The 12,766-nt window shown below is 39.5% G+C and overlaps 3 non-coding genes across 3 annotated transcripts; all 3 read left to right on the plus strand.

Moving 5' to 3' along the window:
* The first annotated feature begins 496 nt into the window (after positions 1-496).
* Positions 497-570, plus strand: Trnat-ugu (transfer RNA threonine (anticodon UGU)). Its single transcript has one exon. It is a non-coding gene; the product is annotated as a tRNA-Thr (tRNA).
* Positions 571-8,551: 7,981 nt separating this feature from the next.
* Trnai-gau (transfer RNA isoleucine (anticodon GAU)) lies at positions 8,552-8,624 on the plus strand. Its single transcript has one exon. It is a non-coding gene; the product is annotated as a tRNA-Ile (tRNA).
* A 3,768-nt stretch (positions 8,625-12,392) lies between these two features.
* On the plus strand, positions 12,393-12,465 carry Trnan-guu (transfer RNA asparagine (anticodon GUU)). Its single transcript has one exon. It is a non-coding gene; the product is annotated as a tRNA-Asn (tRNA).
* The last annotated feature ends 301 nt before the right edge of the window (positions 12,466-12,766 follow it).

Here is a 12,766-nt window from a genome sequence, read left to right on the forward strand (position 1 = left end):
ACCAGTCCAACTCCGCTGATTAATTTTCCGAGTCCCGTCAATAAAGCAAGATCAGGAGCTCATGACCCGGAGCGTCCATCTCCCATACCAACCCTAGCATTCAACCCTTTCTGGTATCTTTTTATTTTTAGAATTTGAACTCTGGAAGTTTTCGCACCCCGCCTTTCAAACGCCCAGTCAAAGCCCAGGTGGTCCCCGAGGGACCCCTAAGAGGTACCAATTCTAAAACAACACAATATCTCCTGTCATAATTTTTTGAGCTCAATACGCTAAAAGGAAACACGAAAGCTCCCGCTGTGGACCTTTTGAGGTACTTGAAGACCCTAAGAAGTATTGAGCTATCTTAGTGCCGCTGGAAATTACCAAGCGTGAAAGTGGACATGTCACCAACTTAGTACTACATGTATTAACAATGTTTTTTTTTTTTAATTTTTTTTTTCTTTTTATTTTAAAAAATAAACAGATAAACAATAATACACGAGGTTATCCAATGTAGGGCGCCGTAGCTCAGTTGGTTAGAGCGCCTGTCTTGTAAACGGGAGGTCATGGGTTCAAATCCCATCGGTGCCTTACAGTTGTTGCACTTTTTAATTTGTTATTACTTTTGAAAATTGCTCAACGAAGCTTCACATATTGCACCCCTTTGAATTTTTTTGGTTGTGTTATCCGATGGATTTACTTTGAAGATCTACGCAAGAGTCGAGTGAAAAATTTCAAGAATTATATGGAACGTAATTTGCGAATAAATGACCATTATAATATAGATAGGATCCTGCGCACGCTCTGATTGGTCAAAAACCCATGTTTTATCAGAGTATAAAGCGCTTTTGAAACATTACTTTGATGTAAATAAACGCCCTGGATTACATTTGTCACGTTAGATCAACGACATTTCCTTGGTCGACTTGTCTCGTTTGATGAATTTATATCAGGAGCCATAATCGGGGATGGAGACCGTAAGCGCGCGCCATTTCTAGTATTGGGGCTGTCCCTATGATATGGGACAATTTTTCTATTTTTAGAAAAAATTCCGCGATCATGTGCGGCACACGCGCGTACATGCTGCGTGGATTTTTGCGGATATAGCGCGGGGAAATGGCGTCCGAAATTCCCGAAATGTTTGATACTCTTGGCCCATAAATCAATACGTTCATGTCTGTTGGAATTTTGCTTCAGCATTTTCGTCGTAAGCTGCTCCAGTTTGAGTGAAGTAAGACAGTGCCGAATTTAGTTGTCCCGCTTTATATCGCTGACCAAGTTGTGTTCTGCTGCATCTTTTACAAGAGCTCCACATTACTCCACTCTCTCTTTCACATATGTTGAACGAAGATTAACAGCGTTTCCATTACACAGCAAAAAAACAGTTGGATATATTTGGATATAGCACCGTTTCAGGACTTCAAAGTTTCCCTCCTCTGGTCACACGCTTGCGAAGATTTCGCCAGAGTAAAAAAAAGAGAGTAAAGAGAAGAGTAAAAAAAAATAATAATAATAATTGCAAGTTTGAATTTCGCCTGAATTGTAAGCAACGCTTGATGCTTTATCAAGGCCTAATAAGTGACAATAAAGTTTATTTCTGTAGATGCTGCTCAGTTTTGTTTGTGTAAAAACCCAATAAATTGTCTGTTGTCCATGAATAAGAGCGACCGCCCCGATGCGTGTTTTGCACAGTCAGTAAAACATGACAGTTGGACTTCCCCACTTTCGTGTGAAAACGTACATCGAACTCATATAATATCTCTAATTTTTAAATATGTTTAAGGTTGATAAATGTCTCAGAACGTATTAAAAGCTTAGCTGAAAATATGTGAATACCGCAGAAATAATCAGCAAAGTTACGATGACGCTTTCCTTAATCAACTGGAATAACGACTTCGATTTTGTTGGTTGAGTTATCAAAACTCCTTGTCTATTTTATTTTCGCAGTGTAAAACTTCACTATGTTAAAGAAATACACATGATGTTAGTAGCCTTTTTGCGTTTGTGAAAATTGTTGCAGCATCTCAGCGCAAAAGACAACGAAAGAAATCTTTGTCAAGATTTGTTGACAATTGAAAACACCGACTCGGATTTGAAGGTTCACGCGCTGCACTATGCAAATGAGCTACTTATGTCGCCTGAGACTTTCCTTTAAAAAACTTTTGCAAACTCGCCAAACAAACAGAAGCAATAAGAAACTATCAAAAACAGAGTTTGGTTATGATTAAGCATTGTTTGGGAAACTCTCAAATGAACTCGATACCAGTGTAAAGAGTTTTCTTTCATAACTTTTCTTTACAGAACAAACGCAAAAGCTTACGCGTTCAACTAGCGCGAGCACATATTATTATTCATTCACAGCGCGAAATTGAAGTCTTGTTTTCGACTCTGAAAAACTCACTTTTTCCATTAGTTTAGAGCATAAAGCTACATATAAGAGCCCTGGATCTAATTCCCTGCCTTATTCCCTGCCATCGCTGTGAAAAATCTGCAAGAGAATCTCGCCTCTCTCACCATTTGATCAGGCAACGTGACAACATTCACGCGAGAGCCCCCCTACATGTGCGTGGATCCGCGCGGATATGTGACGTCAGGATGGCGCATTTTGTTCTAAAAATAGAAAAATTGTCCTATATCATAGTTGCGCGCGGATCCCAAGACTTACGGTCTCCGTCCCCGATTATGGCTCCTGTTTATATTTCTTTCTTCTTTCATTGCTGTAAGAGTAGGTCGCTGCAAAGGGGGGAGGGGGGGGGGGGGCGGCTGGGGGTGTGGGCGGATAAATACGATGGACTAGCATCCCATCCATGGAAAAGAAAAATACTCTCAGTTGTTTAATACCGCGGGGACTGGGATTAGATCTGCAGTGTGTAGGCTAGCAAGGCCCATTTGCGGCCATTTAACCTTTCCTTACCATTCCGTGCCAAAGGAGGGCGTCAGTTCTAAAAAATGAAATTAAGCCTTTAACTGCAAGGTTACAATAAAGCAAGTCGCAAAGGAAAGAGTAATTCTTCAACGAATTAAATCTTTGTGTTATCTGTGTTATACAGCAGTTTTGAGAAAGGTTGCGCTACAAAGCGTAAAAGAGTACCGCGCGACAAATATACCGAAAGGTGCTCTGGGTATTGCCCGTTTACCGCTGGTCGATTGAAGTCCACGTTGTTTTAGAGCGACAGCGGAAAATTCTTTAATAGGAGTATTTTCATCTTCTCTGATAGCTAGAGAAAACTAGCCAAATAAAAAGTTTACAAACCGTTATTTGTACAACAATGGTCCGAAAAAAATCTGCCTTCAAAAAGAAGTAAAGCTGCATATTAGCTAGTAAAGTAAAGACTGCTGGAGAATCCGGGTATCGATCCCGGAACCTCTTGCATGCTAAGCAGGCGCTCTACCATTTGAGCTTATTCCCCAAACCGTAAGCATTTGGTTCAATATACAAGTTACTATAACTATTGAAAAACAATGTTAGAGGCATGACTTGGTGATTAGTTTTATTTTTTTTTCTAAATGTACTTAGAATTCCATTTTAGAAAAACAGATAATTTAAGAAATATGTTGCTTTTCATTCTAGTTCCTTGATATTCAAGAAAAGCGGGTCCATTTTGCTAACAAAAGGCTTTGTTATGCAGCCCAAAATTAACCTAATATGGCCATTTTTTAACAATGGCGGCAGCAGCTTAAAAATACTCAAGGGACTTTCAAAATTTCTCGTGCGATACGATTTGAACGATTGTAAAAAGCCAAGTAACGACAAATTCTCCCCGGGGGAGGCACTACGGGTACAATGTGTTGTGTGTAAGTCGTTACCCTGGGGCGGCTGGTAGGGGTCACCATTGCGGCTATCGATGATATCGCCATTGTTGTTTAGTTTCTCTGTTGGAAATTTAGTGTGGCTTCAAACTGGGAAAAGAATTGTTCTTCCCTTTCATCCCTCTTAAATTTTCTGATCGTAATGTACAACAGCTGCAAGATGAAGGAAGTGCCTTAAAATATTTGCGGAACTTCGAAGAAAGCTGCCAGGTAATTAAGATTAACTAGAAGTGTGCTGTCCCCTTAAGGTTACAGTATACCTTCAGGGGTGTCTCGCGCGCAAGCGATGTAGCGCGTGCAGTTTAAGCTGTAGATACCTAAACCCCTATATCGAACTAAAGCTTATGGAGCTGGCTATCAAACTATACCAAGAATTTTGAAAGAAAATGAATTGTCGAATTTTTCACGACCACTAAATGCGAGCGCCCGAATCACCTTTCGAAAGCTACAAGTCAAAGCGAATTTCGTTTTTCGCGAATTTAATTTTTTCCTCGGTTTCAGGGCCCAAAGCGCTTAAAAAACGTGTCTGCGTTTTGGCATAGTCGATTGCAGTAAAAAGTTACAGAACATTTTCGAAATAGGATTAAAAAAATGTGGAGTGATCGTACAAAAATCGCTCTCGAAGAAAAAGTATTTCGAAATTAACAATTCCCAGACACGCTTTTGTACTTTATATGTTAAACTAGCCACTGTCCAAATTTAAGAGCAATTGAACAAATTCCCTTTGAGTTATAACTCTTTAAAGTGTCTGCTTCAAGTGAACAAATTTATTCGAGAAAACAGCGCTAAGAAAAATTTTCTGCTTCGCAAACAAACTCCGCCCACAAACGCCTTCAACTGGGTTCTCAGATAACTAAGCCAATCAGTGCAGGGAAACTTTACTACCGTTAACCTCCTGGTGAAATTTACGCGCGAATCTCTAAAAAACTCTTGTGTTTCGCAACGTGCTCAAGGAACCGAAGGCAGAGAGATAATTTTTCTGTAGCTCGGTTTTTCTTGAAGCTGGTCTGGCAAAATGGGGAAGACTAAAAAGGATACGAACGCTAGAGTGGCTGAGCGAAGGAAACAAACAAAAGACAGCGCGGAGAGTAACTGTGTGTGGGCAACTGTGCATGGATAATATTTCAAATGGTCTCAATGAGTCCGACGATTCGTCGATATCGGACTCATCAGAAGAGTCTCTGTCAGCATCCCTGTTATTGCTGTCAAGTTCCGAAATTTTTACAGAGGAACCTTTCTTTTCTCTTACCACGAATATTTGCCCGCCTTATACGATAACTATAGCTTCATCCGCGTGGCGAACTTTCGCGTCTTCACTCATTGATGTATTTTCATTCGTTCTTCGCAGTTTTCGCTTTTTCGAACCGGTCCATGGTTTAAACGTGGTCTATGTTTAGTTATAACTTAATAGAGACACGCCTAAAATAAAAAATGCTGGGTAGTCAGAACAACAATGCTGATCAACTGAGTAGTCAATTCGTGACATCCATATAGGTAATTCCCGCCGAAATCGTCTCGGTTGATTGCCTACGCGCCATAGGGCTGTCAATCAAGAAGTAAACTTTTACTTCCGGTGAAAACGTAAAACCGCCATTTCTCCGCCAATATTTAGCCTTTTTCAAAAAAAATTTTCAGAAATTAGAGATTATTCTTCGACCACTATTTTGACCCAAAAATCCAAATTTGAAGAAAATTGCCGACCCGAAGGTATACTGTAACCTTAAGCTGTTTATATTCATACTGGACCAAACTTCAGTTATGCTCAACAAGCGACAAATTTGCCGATTGTTTCACTTTGCTGCATTATTCTCTCGCCCAAAAGATTTCATGTTAGCACTTGCTTTGATTATGGAAGCACTGCAAAGCCGGAGCTAGACCAGATCGACATTTTAAGCCAGTCTTTATCACCGACAACACTCGAGGACGTTTTTCAAAAGCCCCGCTCTTTATATCTGACTTAATTGACCGCGTCACGGGTAACTTGATTTAAATATTAACATTCATGCCAAATGCAGGCGTATAATGAACTTGTCCGAATGATTCGCCCCTTTCGGCAAAGAATAAAAAGTTTAATCGCTCACAGACCTCCGAATGTTATTCACGTAACAATTCCAAGACGGATAAAATGTTTATAGAGCGTGATTTCTGTTTAGAAATCTTATTGAAAACCCGACTGGAAGAAATATTGGTTGGTAAATTTCGTTGAAGGCACTCTCCATAATTACGCATGTGCTGATGCTTTCAGACTAACAGCGGTAACCACAATGATGGAAAACCACTAGTCGGTCTAAATAAATAGATTTTGCAACATTCAATCTTTTCAAGCTTAAGATCGGCCAGAGGCCTCCTATGAGGGTTCCATGGTTTGCATCAAATACGCGGCAGCGTTAAATGGGGTTGGTGTCCCGGTTCAAGTCCTCCCATGCAACCGATCCTAGGGCATTCCGCTCTCAAGCTTTGCGAAACTGGTGAGTTGCGCCACCACGTAGGTCGGTGAGAAGGGATGTTCCACTGTGGTTTTTTAGCACTTTATTTAAACAAGGGTTTTACATTCAGTAGCCAGGGTAGTATTCTAAAAGAGCCCTGCGATAAGTAGATTTTAAATACTAGAATATAAAATAGTAGTCGGACGTGATAAAAAATGCTAATTAGCATTCTGTTATTGTTGCTGTCGTTTTTGTTGTGTCTATATATTTGAACATTCTGAAACGAACAAACGAAACGCACGTCCGAAAATTTTAGTTTCCGCGTAAAGAGAAATAAGCTCCGTTCATTAATTTGGCTGATTAAACTAAAACCGCATGCCGTTAAGTATCAGAGTCCTGGCTTCCCTTGATACGCCGCACATAACGTACCCGGGCCATGATTTTTCCTGACACGCCGCAACGTAAGTATCAGGAACATGGCACTCTCGGACACGTCACGTTTCTTGACACATCACGTTCTGATCTCGTACTCGTCGAGTGTCGAGGAATTTCACGGCCACGTAAATTCCACGAAATTACTCATTTCACGCAATGAAAACTACCGAGCGAAAAACAACTCAAGACTTAGCACAGTTCACGCTTTTTTTAAGGCAAACAGAAAGGCATAGGAACTTGAAAAATAGGAAGCACAAAAACTGGATGCGTGTTACAGAAGTGTTCGAAATAAGCTTAATGTTGAACTTGTTGTGAACGATCATCTCCGCTTTCCACAGGCAACGAAAAAAAATCCGAAGAAAGTCTACGATCAGTTGGCAATATTTTGCTTGCACTAATGATAACTGAGTTGCATAAACTTTTGCTCTTTCGGAGGCCGCTTTTTTTTTTTTTTTTTTTTTTTTTCACTTTTAAATTAGGTAAAAACAACGCATCTTAATTCGTTAATCGGCTTTTAGAAATCGCACTTGTTTCTTCTCTTTTGACTTACGCTGCCTGCTTCGGACGCGACAAACAAAGAAACGAACTGTCGTGCACAATGACCGCTTTTTCTCTTGCCTGATATTATCACAAGGATAAAATAAGTCAAAAAAATTTATGAAGGCCAAATTTATTAACACATAGAAATGTATTACATAAATCACTCCTCCTCAACTTCTCTTCTTGTCCCGGCCGTTTAAGTTTAAGTTTAAGTTTAATAATACTTTGTCATGCTAGCACAAGTGAATAAATCATTTTATCTTTTGCCAAATCAAATCGATATAAAAGCGAACATTGCCAATCAAACTTGTAAGCTAATGCTTATTCCAAACGTCGTGCTACTGCGGTGACGAACTCAAATAAATTTGACCCAGTAGTGGTATGACAAAATAACGCCAGTGGATTCAAACGTCGAATTTAATTCAGTCGCCGAAGATGGGAAGAAGTTTGCCTTGCTGAAGACCATTTTAAATGATAGAAAGCAAAGGAAGCTGATAACAGGCTATGAATTCAGTTCGGCCCTACAAGAGCACGCCGTTTGAAGCCAAGTCGCATGCCCGCAAGTAGCACTGAAAGGCTAATCTAGGCGGGCCATGCCTTAATAGCCGATTACAAAAATATACGTTGTGCAACTGTCGTGCTTAAGTTAAATTAAGTTCTTGAATTTCGTTCGGCACGGCAGTAGCACGACGTTTGGAATAGGCCTAAAGCTCTTACTTTATTGGTGAGAGTCTGGCCGATACTCATACAGCCGGTCAAGTGTCCCTTTGGGCTCCCCCGATGGAAATTGATCTTGTGATAACAAAAATTACAGTCCTCACACCCTCAAGGTAGCTAATTCCTCATGCCGACAATTTTTCCGATGATCACAGGTTTTCTCGCTAAGCTTCCGAAAAAGAACTCGGCGCTTCTAATAACAAAACGGCTATTGTTTAGGTTTAACAAAAGGGCTATTGTTTATGTTAAATCACCAAAATGGACCAAAATGGACCCGCTGATATTAGTAAGTAAGTAAGTAAGTAACAACTTTATTTACAGAGGGTAACACATAACAGTGAAAAAAACTGACGAACCAGTGGCCCTCTATCCTAAGTTAAAATAAAAAACTATGACATGATTATAAAATAAATGGGAAACAACTTCTAATAGATAATTTCGGGATAACTATATTTCAACAAAAATGTCCTCATCATTTGAGAAAGCACGTTAACAATATATACATACATCTTAAAGAATAAAACCAGATCAGTTTGAACAAAGCCAATAAGCGGGTGCTGTTCCTCATTAGGCCAAACTTTTGACAACGTTCCTGTACAAAGGCAGTAGTATTTAATAAAAAACGGCACAAGTATAATGTGTCTGGTCCGTTAGCTCAGTCGGTAGAGCGTGGTGCTGATAACGCCAAGGTCGTGAGTTCGACCCTCACACGGACCAACTTTTCCTTTCAAGTAAACCACCTGGAAAATACTATTTTAAGATTACTAACAGACTATACTCTGATTTCTCTTTTCCTGTATTTGTTTTGATTAGTTTATTCCCCCTCATCGGTTTAAAACAAGAGGACTAGATCAAAATTACTTTAGATTAATATTTTCCTAAAAGTCGTTGGAAATGTTTCCCGGCCAACAGAAACAGTCGGTTAAGTGATATTTTAATCTAGGGTTTTATGGTAATCAGTTGGAATTGTCTGCAAAAAAAGGAGGCAGGTGCTCCGTTGTTTCATATGGCCGTTGTGACGTCACAAAAACCATCGTAATATTGCCTGCTTCCTTATTATGTTGTGTTCATGATCATTGACAAAAGAGTGTTACAAAGGGCCTCTCCGGGAGTCGAACCGGCACCTCTCGCAACGCACCCAAAGCGAGAATCATGCCACTAGACCAGCAGGCCAAACATGGTTGAACGTCATTTAACAAAGGTCTTAAGAGTGCCTGCCTGTAAAAATCAGACAAATTCTTAATTTCGCGGCAAGGGTCGAAAATTCGATTTCGCTCATATTCTTATGGTAGATAGGCTAGAGCATGACAAAAACTACTGGATAGTTTTCTTGGCAAAACATCCTTTTATTTCAAAGAAATATGCAAATTGCCAAATTTCGTTAAAATCGTCATTTGACGCACCATTTTATTAAGCAAGTTTGAGAGCCTCGCATGCAAAACCGCATCATTCTTCCGTCTTTAAAACACTCAAATATTTTTATGCAGTGTTTAAATGTGTACTGGGTTGGTTTTAGGGAATGTTGCGTTGTCTTTTTGGGTGCAAAATAATTAAATTTCGAAGACATATAAAAGTACTTCGTGTATAGAATTAATTTTCACCATGTGCGAAACCTTCAAATGGATTAAGCTTCTGGTGGTTGAATCGCAGAAGGATGATCTACAGATTCCTGTAAAAATTTCTTTGGGCAAATGATTGTGAGCGACGCGAGAGCTTTTCAAAGTACGTCAAAAATGCACATATTTGACCATCCGTCGTCAAATTTCAATTTACGGTTAGACGTATATTTTAGCATGTGCCACATGACTTGACCTATAATAAGTTGAAATAGACACAGAGCTGATAATTTCGAAATGTTCTAACCTTATTTGTTGGAAAAGGCAGGTCCAAAGCCGATTTGACGTGTTTCTAGTCGATCTCTCACCATTCGTCGCACATAAAGCAGAAGTTTGCTTTTGTCTACACAAGGTTAACGTCCGATGTACATTGCCAACTGTCAACCTGTTATTGGTCGAATATCATGAATCTGTGACCACCTTTCTGCGCATATGAACATCACTGCATCTAAGTCAAAAGCGGTTGAGTCATTTGTAGATAGTTGCTTGCTTTGGACTGCGCCAAAATAATACGTTTGATCGATTGCTGACCATTGCTGATAAGCGTGTCGGCGCAGCCGCAATCTTACAGCCGTTATTTATTCGTCACGCAATGCTGTCACGGCATATGCTGCACATTTTGATCTATTTTGTATAGAACACTCTCAGGATAAATGAAACAATTTAATAATTGTTCATGTGTTTATTCATATGTATAATAACATGTGTATATTTATATAATCGTATTCTATAGTGTACGTGGCCTAGGTCCAAATCACGTTTGTTCTAAGTTTTGATGTTTCAGACAACAGCTGATAAAGCTAGTGCCTGTACTCACTAGAATTTTAAAAAAATCGCTATGAAACAAATTATAGATCAATGAAGCAAGAACTAGCTGAAATAAAAATAGAAAATCGCAACGTGTCTAATTCGTTAGAAAAACAGACTAAATTTAATTAGTAATTACGTGAGTAAATAGCCCTGGCCAGGCCATTTTATTTGGCGTATTTTGTTTGCCTTGTGGCGAGGCATTGGTATGTTTGTAACAGGAAATAGAGGACTGTTGTCAATACAGTCCAAAATTATTGTCAGTAAAATATTGCAAATAAAACCCCTATTGACCGGTTACCTCCGCGGCCACCATTTGGTCGTTCCGATAAGGGTTTCATTATTGTCTTTACCCCTATTAAGCGGCCACCCAAAATTTAAAAACTTTGTTTTGGAAAGGGCGATGGCAGATAAGAGTCTGAAATTGAAGGTGCATGACGAGTGATAATTCAAATACACGTCGATCATGATTGTCTTGAATTGACTCCATGTTCACCAAGAAATTTATAACCCGATAGTGAAAAATTAAATATTCAAGGTACACCAACCTCTATTTAAGCGGCTAGCCCCATTAAGCGGTCACCACCCATTTCCCCGGGGGTAGCCCACTGTATTACATGTAAACTAAAAATAATTGCACAGCGCGAAAAGACCTAGGTATGAGTTTAGCGTTACAGTATTACGCAGGGCATGTAGGTAGCGGTGGTCGAGTGAAAGATAACAACAGGGGTAATGGTAAACTATTCATTCTTCTCATTTCTTAATTTAATCTCTTCCTACTCAACACGATTGTGTGCTCCCAGTGGTTCCCAGCCTTACGGAGCCTTATGTATTGGGATAGAAATTGTCCTACCCCTACCCCCTCAAATGGGATGACAGCATTGCGTGACGAACAAGGAACCACTGCAAGCAAGGATTCAAGCCATCAAACCATGACGATCAAAACGTAATATTTTGGTGCAGTGCAAAGCAAGCAACTATCTACAAATGACTTAGCCGTTTTTGACTTAGATGCAGTGGTGATCATATGTGTCGAAAGAGGGTCACAGATTCATGGTATTCGACCATTAAATAAGTTGACAGTTGGCGATGTACATCGGACGTTGTGTAAACAAAAGCAAACTTCTGCTTTATGTGCGACGAATGGTGAGAGAAACACGTCAAATCGGCTTTGGACCTACCTTTTACAGCACATGAGGTAAGAGCATTTCGAAATTATCAGCTCTGTGTCTATTTCAACTTAACATTGGTCAAGTCATGTGGCGCATGCTAAAATATACGTCTAACCCGTAAATTGAAATTTGATGAGGGAATGGTCAAATATTTGCATTTTTGACGCACTTCGAAAAGCTCTCGCGTCGCTCACAATCATTTGCCCAAAGAAATTTTTACAGGAATCTGTAGATCATCCTTCTGCGATTCAACCACCAGAAGCTTAATCCATTTGAAGGTTTCGCACATGGTGAAAATTAATTCTATACACGAAGTACTTTTAAGTGAATGAAATACATGTCTTCGAAATTTAATTATTTTGCACCCAAAAAGACAACGCAACATTCCCTAAAACCAACCCAGTACACATTGAAACATTGCACAAAAATATTCGAGTGTTTTAAAGACGGAAGATTGATACGGTTTTGCATGCGAGGCTCTCAAACTTGTTTAATAAAATGGTGCGTCAAATGACGATTTTAACGGAATTTGGCAATTTGCATATTTCTTTGAAATGAAAGGATGTTTTGCCAAAAAAAACTATCCAGTAGTTTTTGTCATGCCCTAGCCTATCTACCATGAAAATATGAGCGAAATCGAATTTCGACCCTTGCCGAGTTATTTCCCATTTTTATGGACAGGGACTCTTAATCTACTTCTCTCTGTCGAACTGGTTCTATAACACCTGTTTTGTGTTGTCTCATTGGCCAAGACAGTTACTACCCAACTCCCCCGGTTTTTCGCTTTTCACGTCTTTCGAGCAAGATACAATAATGTAACAGAAACCTTACGCAAGTTAAAATTTCTTCCACAAAATTTGATGAAAATTGTTCAAAATGTTTTGATGGAAGTCTCCGTGGCGCAATCGGTTAGCGCGTTCGGCTGTTAGCCGAAAGGTTGGTGGTTCAAGCCACCCGGAGACGGTTCTCTTTGTTTTGATAATTATTTTCTATATAGTTAGCGTCAGGATTCCATCCATCCATCCTGTTAGCGTAATTTTTAGTTGTATTGCATGTAAGAAGGTCTATTCAAACAAACAGCCACTGCGCGGATGTGATGTGAATAAACCGTTATTATCGTGATCGTTATCATTATTGGTTTTTGACGGTTGAAGCAAATTTGGCTGTAATTTTTCATAAAAGGGTACAAATATGCCCGTATCTGAGTAATCCAATTAGTCCTATAATTTGTGCATTACTTATGACTTCTTTAATCTTCGACTGT

The sequence above is a fragment of the Orbicella franksi genome, chromosome 9, assembly GCF_964199315.1.
Source record: "Orbicella franksi chromosome 9, jaOrbFran1.1, whole genome shotgun sequence".
Lineage (NCBI taxonomy): Eukaryota > Metazoa > Cnidaria > Anthozoa > Scleractinia > Merulinidae > Orbicella > Orbicella franksi.